Source organism: Arachis stenosperma, chromosome 6 (assembly GCF_014773155.1).
Source record: "Arachis stenosperma cultivar V10309 chromosome 6, arast.V10309.gnm1.PFL2, whole genome shotgun sequence".
Lineage (NCBI taxonomy): Eukaryota > Viridiplantae > Streptophyta > Magnoliopsida > Fabales > Fabaceae > Arachis > Arachis stenosperma.
In genome coordinates, this window is record NC_080382.1 from 63364796 (window position 1) to 63379822 (window position 15027).

General features: G+C 43.3%; 1 non-coding gene across 1 annotated transcript; it reads right to left on the bottom strand.

The window, feature by feature from the left end:
• Positions 1 to 1115: 1115 nt before the first annotated feature.
• LOC130937060 (small nucleolar RNA R71) lies at positions 1116 to 1223 on the bottom strand. Its single transcript, XR_009068296.1, has one exon. It is a non-coding gene; the product is annotated as a small nucleolar RNA R71 (small nucleolar RNA).
• Between the last annotated feature and the right edge of the window lie 13804 nt (positions 1224 to 15027).

A 15027-nucleotide genomic window follows, 5' to 3' on the forward strand; every position in this document is an offset into this window, starting at 1 on the left:
AAATATTTCAAGTTTGTTACTTTCTTGTTAAGAAAGGTTCAATATTTGAATTTTAGAATCATATCTTTTAATTTTTTGTTAGTCAAGTCATCAATTTTAAAAATCAAATCTTTTTTAAATTGTTTTTCAATCATATCTTTTCAGTTATATCTTTTTAAATCATATCTTTTTCAAATCACATGTTTTTAAATTTTAATTTCAAAATCTTTTTCTAACTTCTTATCTTTTTAAAACTTACTATTTCTTATCTTTTTCAAAACCACTTAACTACTTTTCTCTCTCTAATTTTCGAAAACCACTAACAACTTTTTCAAAATTCTTTTTAATTAACTAATTGTTTTAAACTCTAATTTTATTTATTTAAAAATTTTCAAAAATTCTCTCTCTCCCATCTCTTTCTATTTAATCACTAACACTTATCCTCCTTTAATAATCTGGACGCCCTCCCTCTCTATAAGTTCGAATTCTTCTCTCTACCTCATCCTTCTATTCTTCTTTTCCTCTGACACATCAAGAAATATCTATACTATGACATAAAGGATTCCATACTTTCTTTGTTTTCTTCTCTTTCATATGAGTAGGAACAAAGATAAAGGCATTCTTGTTGAAGTTGATCCTGAATCTGAAAGGACTCTGAAGAGGAAGTTAAGAGAAGCTAAAGCACAACTCTCCGGAGAGGACCTGACAGAAATTTTGAAAAAGAAGAAGACATGGCAGCCGAAAATAACAACAATGCCAACAATGCAAGGAAGGTGCTTGGTGACTTTACTGCACCAACTCCTGACTTCTATGGGAGGAGCATCTCTATTTCTGCCATTGGAGCAAACAACTTTGAGCTTAAGCCTCAATTAGTTTCTCTGATGCAACAGAATTGCAAGTTTCATGGATTTCCATTGGAAGATCCTCATCAGTTCTTGGCTAAATTTTTGTAAATCTATGACACTGTTAAGACCAATCGAGTTGATCCCGAGGTTTAAAGACTTATGCTTTTCCCTTTTGCTGTAAGAGACAGAGCTAGTATATGGTTGAACTCACAACCTAGAGACAACCTGAACTCTTGGGAAAAGCTGGTCAATCCCTTCTTAGCTAAATTCTTTCCACCTCAAAAGATGAGTAAGCTTAGAGTGGAAGTTCAAATCTTCAAACAGAAGGAAGGTGAATCCCTCTATGAAGCTTGGGAAAGATACAAGCAATTAATCAAAAGGTGTCCTTCTAACAAGCTTTCAGAATGGAGCATCATAGGTATCTTTTAAGATGGTCTGTCTGAGTTATCCAAGATTTCATTGGACCATTCTGCGGGTGGATCCATTCATCTGAAGAAACGCCTGCAGAAGCCCAGGAACTCATTGAAATGGTTGCAAATAACCAGTTCATGTTCACTTCTGAAAGAAATCCTGTAAACAATAGGACAACTCAGAAGAAAGGGGTTCTTGAGATTGATACTCTGAATGCCATATTGGCTCATAACAAAATATTGACTCAGCAAGTCAATATGATTTCTCAAAATCTGACTGGATTGCAAGCTGCATTTGGCAGTGCTAAAGAAGCCTCCTCTGAAGGAGAAGTTTATGACCATGAGAATCCTGCAATGAAAGAGGTGAATTACATGAGAGAACCCTATGGAAACACCTACAATTCTTCATGGAGGAATCACCCAAATTTCTCAGGGAAGGATCAACAGAAGCCTCAACAAGGCTCCAATAATAATAATGGTAGGAGAAATAGGTTTCGCAATAGCAAGCCTTTTCCATCATCTTCTCAGCAACAGACATAGATTTCTGAGTAGAGTCTCTATAGCTTAGCAACCATAGTCTCTGAGCTATCCAAGGCCACTCTCAATTTTATGAATGAAGCACGGTCCTCTATCAAAAATCTGGAGGCACAAGTGGGTCAGCTAATTAAAAGAGTTACTGAAACTCCTCCTAGTACTCTCCCAAGCAATACAGCAGAGAACCCAAAAAGAGAGTGCAAGGCCATCAACATAATCCAAGTGGCCGAATGCACAGAAGAGGAGGCGGATGTGAATCCCAGTGAGGAAGACCTCATGGGACGTCTTCTGGACAAAAAGGAGTTCCCTATTGAGGACCCAAGGGAATCTCAGGCTCATACAAAGACCATAGAGATTCCATTGAACCTACTTCTGCCATTCATGAGCTCTGATGAGTATTCTTCCTCTGAAGAGGATGAAAATATTACTGAAGAGCAAGTTCTAAGCACCTTGGAGCAATCATGAAGCTGAATGCCAAGTTATTTGGTAATGAGACTTGGGAGGATGAACCCCCTGACAAACCCCATTTTGAGGGTTTATCTTGCGCTAATTTCAAAAGGGTTTATCAATGATTTCACACACTTTCGGCATGAAAATATAAGGATTTGCATTCTTTTCCTAGTTTTGCCTCATGAAGGAAAACATGCTTATTTTGCAGTAAAATAGATACATTTCTAATCTCTCCTTGATGCCATTTGATGCCGTGACTTGTGCGCTAAGTGGTTTCAGGACATAGAGTAGGAATGGACAGGAAAAGATAAGGAAGAAGGGTGCAAAGGAAGGAAGCATGAGAATTGAGCATTGGAGATTTCCGCATGGGCGCGTGCGCGCACCTGACGCGCCCGCGCAGATGAGAGCAACGTGAAGCCGAGACTAAGAGCCAAGCCACGAGCCGGCTGGAGTAGCGGCTGAGCCAGGATCTTCGTGAACACGCACGCATACGTTTCGCCTCCGCGCACACTCCAAAACCGCATCCATGGCGCGCACGCGTGCCTTGCGCGTACGCGCCGATGTTCGAGTATGATATTTTTAGAAGTCACGTGACTTAGGCGTGGAGTTGGTTAGAGATCCTAACTTTTGAGGAGTGCTTTGGCGGGAAAAGGCATAAGAGGACCAAGGGGGCAAGGGTTGAGGGGAGTTAGTTCATATTTTCTAGTTTTTGAGATTTTTTGGAGTTAGTTACATAGTTAGAGAGAGAAACTCCAACTTCTCTCTAGGATTCATCAACTTCTCTCAAGTTCTTACTAGGGTTCTTCTTCATCAAAATTCTGGATTTTTACTCATTCCTTGGTGAGATCCATTGCAACTTTCATTTCATTTTATTCATGTAATAAGTTTTCTCTTCCAATTTCAAGTTGTAGTTGTAATTGCTAAAGTTCCTTGGATCTAGGATTCAACTCTATGAATTTAGGATTTCATTGATATTTTGAGATTTTGATCCTCATTGTTGCTAATTCCTTGTATTGCAATATCTTCAATTCTACTTTTCTCCTCATTTTACTATGACCTTCCTTCTCGCTCACTACATGTTTGATAAAATGTCAATACTAGCTATGGAGTAGAATTTTTGCACTTGGCATAGGGTTTGGTCATTGGAAGAAATTGAATAGCTATCTCAATAGTTGATTGAGAGTTAGGGATTGCTAATTGACTTGGAGTGCACTAAAGCTAGATTCCCATAAGGTGAAGCTAGGACTTGTGACTCAAGTTGATTGTTCTCATTTGATTTTCCTCTATACTTAGGGGATGACTAAATGGAGCAAGGCCTGATTGTTATCAACATTGAGTGAACTATAATGATAAAGATTTCTAATGCCAACCCTAAGTCAAGTCCTTTTGATAATTGATTGTTTGTTCCTCATTACTTGCTAAGACCTTCAAAGTACTCAAACAAAGCTTACTAAATCAATAAGATGCATACTTTGGCAATTCCAAGGGAGAACGACTCGGGAGATTAATACTCTCGGACATAGATTGTAGATTTGTTTGATGATGGATTTCGCGTTGGTTTAGACTATACTACGATTGATCACTTGATAAATTCTATACCAACAAAAAATTCATTTGTCAAAATGGCGCCGTTGCCGGGGAGTTTGCCTAGTGTGCCATGTTATTGTTTGGATTAAGCATGTATATATGTACATAGTTGCATTTCATTGTAAATAATTCAAGCGACTAACCACTCATTCATTACAATGAATTCCATTTTCCCTTCATTGCATGACGCGTTCACAACCGAATCCGAGCTTAGTCCCTTTTGATCCGGAAATAGAACGAACTTTGCTTCATATTAGACAAGCTCGGAGGCGGCTTAAGTTTGGAAAAGGGGAAGATGCTTTCACCACCTCAACCACCTTACTAGAAGTGAACATTGAACCGTCACTCAAAGAAGGCACTAATTCTACTCCCATCAATCTCACTAACAAATATTCTTTTGTTCTAGGTACTAATACCATGGATGCTCCGAGGAGAGTTACCATCAAGGAAGCGGGTGCACCGGATTATGTCCTTCAACCCCTTCACGTAACTCACCCCAACTTGAATGCGAACTTCGAATTGAAGACCGCTTTGATCAACCTCCTACCCAAGTTTCACGGGCTTCCCGCACAAGACCCTATTCGACATCTCAAGGACTTCCATCGCATATGCTCGACTACTAGACGGGAAGGGTCCGATGAAGTTGCTATATGGTTGTTTGCTTTCCCTTTTTCTCTTGAGGACAAGGCTAAAGAATGGTTCTACACCCTCTCTAGTGAAGTTACCTCCGATTGGGACTTGCTTAGAAGGGGATTCTTGGATAAATTCCTACCTCCGGAAAAGATGGATAGGCTAAGGAAAGAAATGTCTTGTATTGTGCAAGGTGAAATGGAACCACTCTATGAGTATTGGGAACGGTTTCGCAAACTACTAGATGCATGCCCAAATCACATGATCGACACTCAAGTATTGCTTGGATACATATGTCAAGGGATGCGAGAGCAAGATAGAACCCTCTTGGATACTTCTAGCAATGGTTCTTTGTCCAAATATAAAACCGCGGAGGAGGCATGGCAACTTATTATTGATTTAGCCGAATCCAACCAACATATGAGGCGAAGAGTCAACCGCCCAAGGACCGTGAATGAGGTATCAACTAGTAGTGAAACCACCGCTCTAACTCAATCCTTGAATGAGATGACATCCATCTTGAAGCAACTCCAATTGAACCAACAACAACCACAACCTCAATCATACCAACAACAACACCCTCCACCACCTCAACAACACAACCAACAATTGGTCCCTCAAAGAGTATGTGGCATTTGCTCTTGCTACTCTCACTACACAGATGAGTGCCCAAGCCTTCAAGAAGACAACACCTTGGCGGCTACCCACAATTTCTATGATCGCCCCAATCAAGGGTACTACCAAGGCGGTAATCCTAACCAAGGGTACTCTTATCAAGGAGGAGGAGGCCACAACCAAGGAAGTGGACACAATAATCAAAATTGGAGAGACAACCATCAACAAGGGAATAGGGACAACAACAACAATGGAGGAGGTCAAAGATGGGGTAACAACTCACAAAACTTCTCACAAAACCGACCATACAATTCACAAAATCAACCATACAATCAACAAAACCCACAAAGAAACTACCAAACATATCAACCACCACATCAAAGACCACCACCCAACCAATCACAAGCTCCTCAACTCACATATGCAACCACTCCCTCCAACCAAGACGAAACACTCCGAACCATTATCCAAGGCCAAAAGGAACTACAAAACACACTTGCCTCCGGTCTCACCGGTCTCACCTCTACACTACAAGCTCTTCTCGCACGCATGGATACACCATCAACTTCCACTCCTCAACCTCCAATCCAAAGTGTCATTCCTTCTCAACCTCAACCAAATCCAAAGGGGGGCATCAATGCCATCACCCTTAGATCTGGTACGCAACTAAAAGAGAAGGAAGCAAAGGACTCAAGCCCTATCACAACCGCTCAAGAAGAGGAGAGAATAAATATAGAAGAAGTAGTGGAAGAGGAGACACCCCAAGCCATAGTTGAGGATGAAGTCCAACCAACAAGGGAAACAACCAAGGCCAAAAGAACCTTGGAAGAAGAAGTTGCTCAACCACTTCCATTCCCAACACTTGCGAAGAAAGCTAAAAAGCGCATAGAACTCGACCCCAAAATGGTAGAAATGTTCAAGAAAGTTGAGGTAACCATCCCCCTCTTTGATGCTATCCATCAAGTTCCTAGATATGCTAAATTCCTCAAAGACTTATGCATACATAAGGACAGAATTCTTGAATTTGAAACCATTCCATTGGGGAGCTCTATTTCCGCTTTAATGGGAACACTACCCGAGAAGTGTGATGATCCGGGCCCTTGTATGGTCACTTGCACAGTCAATGGAGTTTAATTTAGAGATTGCATGTGTGACCTTGGAGCATGTGTTAGCATCATGCCGCTCTCCGTCTACCGGTTATTGAACTTGCCACAACTAAAAAGGTCGACGGCAAGATTTGTCTTAGCGGATAAAAGCATAATAACCGTAGCGGGTGTTGCGGAAGATGTATTGGTGAATATAAAAGGGTTGGTGTTTCCGATTGACTTCTATGTCCTTGAAATGCCATCAAGCGAAACTGAGAGAGCATCGTCTATCCTACTCGGAAGACCATTCTTGAGAACTTCTAGATTTAAACTTGATGCTTACTCAGGGAACTACTCATTTGAAATAGATGGGAGAATTGTAAGCTTTAGCCTAGAGGAAACAATGAAGCATCCACCGGAGAACCACTCTTTATTTCGGTGTGACCCAATTGATAACATAGTGGCCGAAGTGCATCTAGCAAAGTTGGATGAGAAGTATAGGGTTGAAGAAGCAAATGAAAAATCAAGCGAACTAAATACCACACATCATGCAACTCATCCGGAAATTCAAACCTCAAAGAATGACAAAAAGATGGAATTGAAGCCACTACCACCTCACTTAAGGTATTCATACCTTGATGAAGCCCAAGAGCTACCGGTGATAATTGCACAAGAGCTAACCCCTCAACAAGAAGAGAAATTGCTAAATGTATTGAGGAAAAACAAAAGGGCAATCGGGTGGAGTTTGGCGGATCTAGTGGGAATAAGCCCCAAAGTATGCGAGCACCGCATATTCCTTGAAGAAGGAACAAGACCGGTCCGATATTCCTTTCCTTTAGATACCTTGCACGTAATCTCGGAAGTGGTTCCTTGGTATGCCCCAATCGCAAACTATTTGGTTTCACGCACCTTCCCTCCTAATCTTGACAAAAACAAAAAGGATAAGCTGAAAAGCGAATCCAAATACTATATTTGGGATGATCCCTATTTGTGGAGATGTGGAGCGGACCAAATAGTGCGACGTTGCATACCCCAAACCGAATTCCAAGCAATCTTGGACGCTTGCCATGCTTCCGAAGGGGGTGGTCACTATGGACCCCAAAGAACGGCAAGAAAGGTCCTTGATTGCGGATTTTGGTGGCCAACTCTTCTCAAAGATGCTTCTCTCTATTGTAAATCTTGTCCCCAATGTATGAGGTTTGGAGATATTTCCAAGAAGGACGAAATCCCCCAACAAAATATGCTTTTTTGTGAAATCTTTGACGTATGGGGAATCGACTTCATGGGACCATTTCCAAACTCCAATGGCTTTCTCTACATCTTGTTAGCCGTCGATTATGTGTCAAAATGGGTGGAGGCAATCCCCACCCGAACGGATGACGCTAATGTGGTGTATTCTTTTGTGAGGAATAATATCATTTGCCGTTTTGGAGCCCCAAGAGCAATCATAAGTGACCAAGGATCACACTTTTGCAACAAAAAAATAGACGGCCTCATGAGGAAATATGGCATCATCCACAAAGTCGCCACGGCTTACCACCCTCAAACAAACGGCCAAGCCGAAGTCTCAAACCGGGAAATCAAGCATGTTTTAGAAAGGGTTGTAAAGCCAAATAGGAAGGATTGGAGCAATAAACTCTCCGATGCACTTTGGGCATATCGGACGGCTTACAAGACACCAATCGGCATGAGCCCCTTCCGGCTTGTATATGGTAAAGCATGCCACTTACCGGTGGAGATTGAACACAAAGCGTATTGGGCCGTAAAGGAGTGTAATATGAACTTGGGTGGGGCCGGCATCGAAAGAAAGCTTCAATTGGCAGAATTGGAATGTTTGAGACTAGAAGCCTATGACAATGCTAGGCTCTACAAGGAAAAGTTGAAAGCCATCCATGACAAAAACATTAGGAGAAGAGAGTTCCGACCCGGTGACCTAGTGCTTCTCTACAATTCAAGGTTGAGATTACTACCCGGAAAGCTCAGATCAAGGTGGGATGGACCATACCAAGTGGAGAAAGTAGAACCTTATGGGGTCTACCACTTGCGCCACCCAACAAGCCTGGACATCTTCAAGGTAAACGGGCACCGTCTCAAATTGTATCATGGTGAGCAAAGAAAGAACTCCAAAGAATTTGAAGTGTTCCTCTTGAGAGATGCAACTCTTGAACAAGCACTATGAGCTGATGAAAGTCCAACTTAAGGACGTTAAACAAAAGTGCTAGGTGGGAGACACCACACCATGGTAAGATCTTCCTTTGAGCTTTGTACATAGACACTTGACCTCATGTTTGTAGATGGATTTTAATGTTGATTCCTCGTTTTCTTTCTTGTTTTGTGTTAAATTCATTAATGGGTTACCAAGCAAAATGCTCTGCTATAATGCTTAAGCAGCTGAGTGAAGGAAGGGAGTTGAAATACCAAAAGTGGTTTAAACTCATGCAAATGTAGGAAAAACAACTCCCTCTGCGCGTGCGCGCACCTGGCGCGTACGCGCCCTTAAGGAACTCAACGGTCACCTACGCAGACGCGCAGCGTGTGCGGACGTGTGGATCGCAAAACATAGCCTTCCATACATTCACCCGAGAGTTGCGCCCACACCAGGCCAGGACCATGCCTGAAGCACAGGAAGCTCGCGCGTACGCGCACATGGCGCGTCCGCGTCCCTGGGCGAACTCTGCCAATCGACGCGTAAACATGCTATGCGCGTCCGCACCGATTACCCTGCTGCACTCCTGGTACATATTCCAGAGAGTTAAGCCACTCTCAGGCCTATATCAGGCCCCCAGCCCAACACATCTGCCGCGTGCGCGCACCTGGCGCGCACGCGTCCTTACACTATAAGCACAAGATGCGCGCGCGCGCCATGGCCGCGCACGCGTTTTTCAATCCTGCACTCCTCTCTGAGCCATTTCACAGAGAGGTGAGCCCCCTCCAAGCCCTACTCATGCTTGGGGCACAACCACGTCGACGCGTACGCGCGCTGTGCGCGCGCGCTGTGCGCGCGCGCGCCAACGATCCTGACGCAATCTCTGGTACTACGTCCAGAGAGTTATGCCTCCCTTGTGCCACCTCTGGGCCCCCAGCACAAGCGCATGGACGCGCACGCGCAACGTGCGCGCGCGCGTCCCTTCCCACCTCGCCTCCATGCGCGAGCGCGTACTGCGCGCGCACGCGCGGATGCTCGGCGCTAACGTAAGAAAAGGCACACTCACCCTTTCACTTTCACTCCAAATTTCCTTCCCCCTCTCATACCCTCTACTACACATCCAATTTGAAAGAGAGGCACACCCATTTCTCACCTTCATCCCTCCATTCCCTCTTCTACACTTCATTCTACCACTTACTACCTTCAACACCACTCCTCATCAACCCACACAATAACTTCTTCTCCCATTTTCCTCATCATCTCACAAGGTACTATACTAACCCATCATCTCTTGTGATTCTTACTCATTTAGTTCCACTCTCTTTTGGCTAGCTCCTTTCTCCTTTCATTTTAGTTACTTCTTTAAGAGGTTTTCTTTTTTTTTTTTTTGCTTTTGCTTCTTTTTTCCTTCTCCCTCTCCCTCCCCTTAACTCTTCATGGGCATTTAGGTCTCCACTTCACTTGCATCAGTAGACGAGTTGTGTTGCTTGTTTTTCTTACATTCACTGTGCACTGTAATCATTAATAGTGGATTGTGAGTTACTACACTGCTTTCACCATCTTGTAATCACACACTTCAACAGGATGCACACCAAGTGTTCGATGAAAGGCATACTGGACTTTTGAGCCACTTTGACTAACTTGCCTCTCACCTTATCACTTTTAGGCGCATCTCCATTTTCTTAACTTGCTTTTCATTTGTGGTCCTTAAGGGTATATGCTTCTCATGCTCCCTACTTGCATGCTTAATTTCCCTTACACCATATGAAAATGATTTGCCTTGCTTTTCTCATGTTATCCTAGTTACATGTTGCAGCTGTCATGTGACAATGATACCCATATTCTATGGCATAATTTTTCATTGCATATTCGCTTTACTTCCACTTATTTGGGTCTCATGTTTTCCCGTTCTTTGTTTTCATAGGATGGTCATCCAAAAGAACAAAGGGAAAGCCCCCAAGAAGCCACCTCCCAATAAGGCGCACCGCGACCTAGGGGCCAAGCCACTCTTGAGGAAGAGTAAGGGCCCCGTTGACGTTCTAGAGAAGGACAACCCTCCTAAGGATTCGAACAAGTTTCCCAACCGCTACTGCGAACTTGTTTACTCGAGAATGATTGAGAGGAACTATCATCCGGAACCCCTCCTAGTCCTACCGGCTCACCTCCGTCCGACTGTGATGCCACACATTGACCGGAGGCAATGGAAATTCCTTTTGAGGCAACCAAAGGAGGCCAATCTCTCGTGGGTAGTGGAATTCTACTCCAACTACCACTCTCCCCTTCTCACATCGATATTTGTGCGCCGAAAGCAAGTGTCGGTCACAGTGGAAACCATCCAAGAGGTCCTTGGGCTTGAACCATCAACGGATGAATATGACGCCTACGAAGAAGTCTTGGCTACATGCGATGACCGCGCATTCGATTGGAGCGCGCTCCTCCGCGTCATTGCTTTACCCGACGCATATTGGATTCGGGGGACCATCAAGCAAAGACCTAAAGGTTTAGATGTCCGCCACCTCACTCAAGAAGCCACGGCATGGGCCCAAATTCTAGCTCACTATGTGCTCCCGAGTACACATGGGTCATCCATCACCGCCGAGTTGGCCTTATTGATATGGTGCATCTTAACCGAGAAACCGGTCAACATTTCGCATGTCATCCGCCAATCCATGGGGCACATTCATGCCAAAGGAAATCTCCCATTCCCCGCTTTGGTGACCGACTTGGTTGCAAAAGCCGGCGTCAACCGAGAGGCTAAAGATAGGAGAACCCCAATTCCGGCCGATGGTGATATAATTCCGACCAAGAGATGCCTCAAGCCTCCGGAAGCCACCAAGGACTTTGGACCACCCCCACCGACTCGCAACACTACCCCTTCATCTACATCACAGAAATCGACCGCCCAACGCCTTGAGGACCTTCACAAGAAATTGGACCGTTATGAGCGGCGTAACCAACGCCGCTATGCTCATGTGAAGAAACTTCTAAGCGTAGTCACCCCACCTATGGAGGAACCCGATATCTCCACATCCACCGCAACTTCAAGCGGCGAGAGCTTTGACATCGGAGATGTGGGACACTCGGAGCTCGACCAACCACTGCGTCTAACTTATAGCACGGAGGACCGTGCTAAGTTCTAAGTGTGGGGAGGTCGGCCGACCGATCTCTGATGTGTGGAAAACGATCCAACACAAAACTCACCGGCAAGTGTACCGGGTCGCATCAAGTAATAATAACTCACATGAGTGAGGTCGATCCCACAGGGATTGAAGGATTGAGCAATTTTAGTTTAGTGGGTGATTTAGTCAAGCGAATCAAGTTTTGGTTGGGTGATTTGTGTTTAACAAGAATTAAATGACAGTAAATGTAAAGGGGGAAGGGAAAAGTGCAGTAAATTGAAGAACAGAATTATAAATGTGCAGAATCTTAAAGAGCAAGAAAGTAAATGACAGAAACTTAAAGTGCAAGAAACTTAAATTGCAGTAACTTAAATGGCAAGAAAGATAAATGGCTTGAATATAAAAGGGAATTGAGGAATGGGATTGCAAGATCTAAACAAAGAAGAAGTAAATTTCAGCAATGGATTGAGCAGAATTTAAATCAGAAGCAAATAGCATTCAAACAGGAAGAAAATAAAATGCAGCAAAGGTTCACAGAGAACCAAGAGTGAATTATGATCTCAGGATCCCAAGGGCTTAGGTAGCAGAGCCTAAAACCCAATTCCTTCCCAGATCTGAATTAACTAGCAATTGACAGAAAATTAAAGAAGAAGCAATAGATGAACAGAATTGGAATTGAATTATGCAGAAAACAGAGTGCAAAGAGCTTGAATGGGAATTGGGACAGAATTTCCCCAATTTCACACACCCAAAACTCAAAAACAAAAGAGTAGAATTGCCCAAGGGAAATGAGGAAGGAGATCAGTCAATTCTCCCTTGATCCTCTTAGTTCTCGGACAAGTCTCCCAAGAAAGCTCAAGGAAATTGAAATTCAAAAGCAAAGGTAAAAGTCTAGGTGGTAAAAAGTAAAATAAAAGCTCAAGGTAGCTAAAGGTGTCCTAATTACATCAAACTATCTCCTATTTATACACTTTCTATTCTTGGATAATGGGATTTGGATGGGCTTTTGAATTGGTGAAGGAATGAATTCAAATGAATTTTTAATTTGAATTTTGGCCCAAAAATCACTCCCAGGAGGCTGCCCTGCCCTTGTGGAGGGCAGGGCAGAAAATTGATGCATGGTGCACAAGTTTGGTGCGGCCTTGGTGCAAGTTGGTGCTGCGTGGTGCGCGTCTGGTGTTGCCAGGGGTGCGAGTCTGGCACGGCGTGGTGCTTGAGAAGCTGCCCTGCCCGCGCCAAGGGCAGGGCGGGAAGTTTGGTGCGCGCTGATGCATGCCTTGGACGAGTGTTGCGCGTATGGTGTTGCCAGGGGGAAATTGGTGCGCGCAAATCAAAATTGGTGCGCTACACAAGATCCTGCCCGCGCCAAGGGCAGGGCAGAGAAGGCTTTGGTGCGCCAGGGGAGGAACGCGCGCGTCAGATGCTTGCCAGGACGAGAGTTTGGTGCGCCAGGAAGCAAAGTTGGTGCGCCAGAAATTGTTGTGTGGTGCGCCAGTCCAATTGCTGCCCTGCCCGCGCCAAGGGCAGGGCAGTGTTGCCATATTGCACGCCCGTGTTCGAACCTGGGCCGACGCACGCTTCTCATTTTTTTGCTTGATTTCTTGGCACGGCAATGGGTCTTGGAGCTTGGCTTCCTCATGGTTCCTTGTTCGAACCTTGTGGCTTGCATAGTTGATATTTTTTTGTTGATTTTCTTCCTTGAGGTGCTCGATTCTGCTCTCCACAAGGGCAGGGCAGAATTTGCTTTCTCTTGGTTCCAAGGCACATTTTGTGTTCTGCCTTTGGAGTGGGCAGGGCAGAATTGCCTTCTCCTCTTGGTCACCCAATGTTGCCCTCCTAGAGGGCATTCTGCCCTTGTGGAGGGCAATGTTGCTTCCCCCATTTTATACGGCACGCTTCTTCTTGATTCGGCCACGCTTTTCTTTCCTCGGCTACACTTTTTATGCCACGCTTTTCCTTTTCTCTTCTTTCCTTCACCTATAATAAACCAAACAACCACTCAAAGTATCACTAAATTCAAGAGGCTTATAAATCAATTAAAATTCAATCAAAATTAGCTTAAACCTCATGATTTAACATTAATTTCAGGGTGGTTGCTTGATTTAGAGAAGTTATGCATTTTCACTCCAAATCACTAACTTAGGATGCAAGAAAGTGCATAAATGCTAACAAAACAAGTGAAATTAGCTTGAAAAATGGGTATATGATGACTTGTCATCACAACACCAAACTTAAACCTTGCTTGTCCCCAAGCAAGCATCAAAACTAAGAGTAAATGAAATGAATAAGAAAAGAATGCATATCCTTATTATGCAGATAGCAGAACTTCAATCTATGGGGCATTTATGCAGACAATAACAACTCATTTATTGTTGCTGCTGCATAATACACATTTTGCATCAAAGGTTTGCTAAACTTGCTGTTATAAGACTCACCTTTTGATTACTCCCTTGCTAACTCTTCTTGGCTTATAATGCTTTAACAAGCTTATTATTCTTTTAGAGGTTGGGTGTTAAATGCTGCAGCATAGCCTTTGGCTTTATTTTCTTTTCTTTTGCTCAACATCTTTCCACCACAGACACTTAGCTCATTAATTCTTCCTAGGATCATTGATGCCCAGCATCTCTTTGGATCGCTAAGTGCTTTGTATCTAAGTTGCTCTTTATTGTGGATTTTCAATTGGCCATCCCAAATCAGTTGATCTAAGTGACCGGGTTTCAAAATACCCCTTAGAATTTACTCATCCAAGCAGATCTCAGTACAAGAACACCACAGGCATTTGTCCTAGGGTTCAAGCCATTGGTGTCCAACCTTTATTCTTTGTTTTTCTTGCCACTTTGGCTTTTTCTTTCCCTTTTCTTTCTGTTTTTGTTACCAAGGGTTGTTTCATTCTTGATAGGAGTTTTTATAACAGCAAGCCAACTCACAATTGAATGAGAATGATATTATGCAACACTTATTTCATGAGTCATGCATTTAATCTAACACATATGCCACCACCAACTTCCATTCATACTCATGCAACATTGGATATTTTACTTTTCAATTCAAACCAAACTCTTTTATTTAAGCATATGGGAAACAGAGCAATATTTAAAGCTAAGTGATGGATACAAGCATTATGCAGACTTGTCATTTTTAACAAGCTATTTATTAACTAACTATCATGAAAAGCAAAGAACAGAAAATGCATAAAGTAAACGAAATAAATGATGGAGGCATATCATGTTTCAGACATGCATCTCCTTATTAGAGACATGAAAGAGGAAGTATGAAGGAACTTTGCCACCTTCTAATGGTCATGGCTGCTGCTTGATTCTCCCTTCTTCTTCTTTCTCTTTCCTGTCTTGGAGTAATCTCGGATCTCTTCACTAGGACATCTTCTACCCCAAACAGAGTCTAAGAGTCCTCTGAGCCCAAAATCTTCCAATCTTTGAAAGGTTGACTCAGTGTATTGATGAGATTTTGTTTGTTGCTTGGCTAAGAATTCAGGACATTGCTCAAATGGCTTGATCTCAGGATTGAGTGTTGGCAAATTATGGGTCAAGTACTCCAACCTTGCTTGCATGTTTTCATCATACTCCATTCTTTGTACGTGTCTAACTTCACCTATGGTATGATGAACAT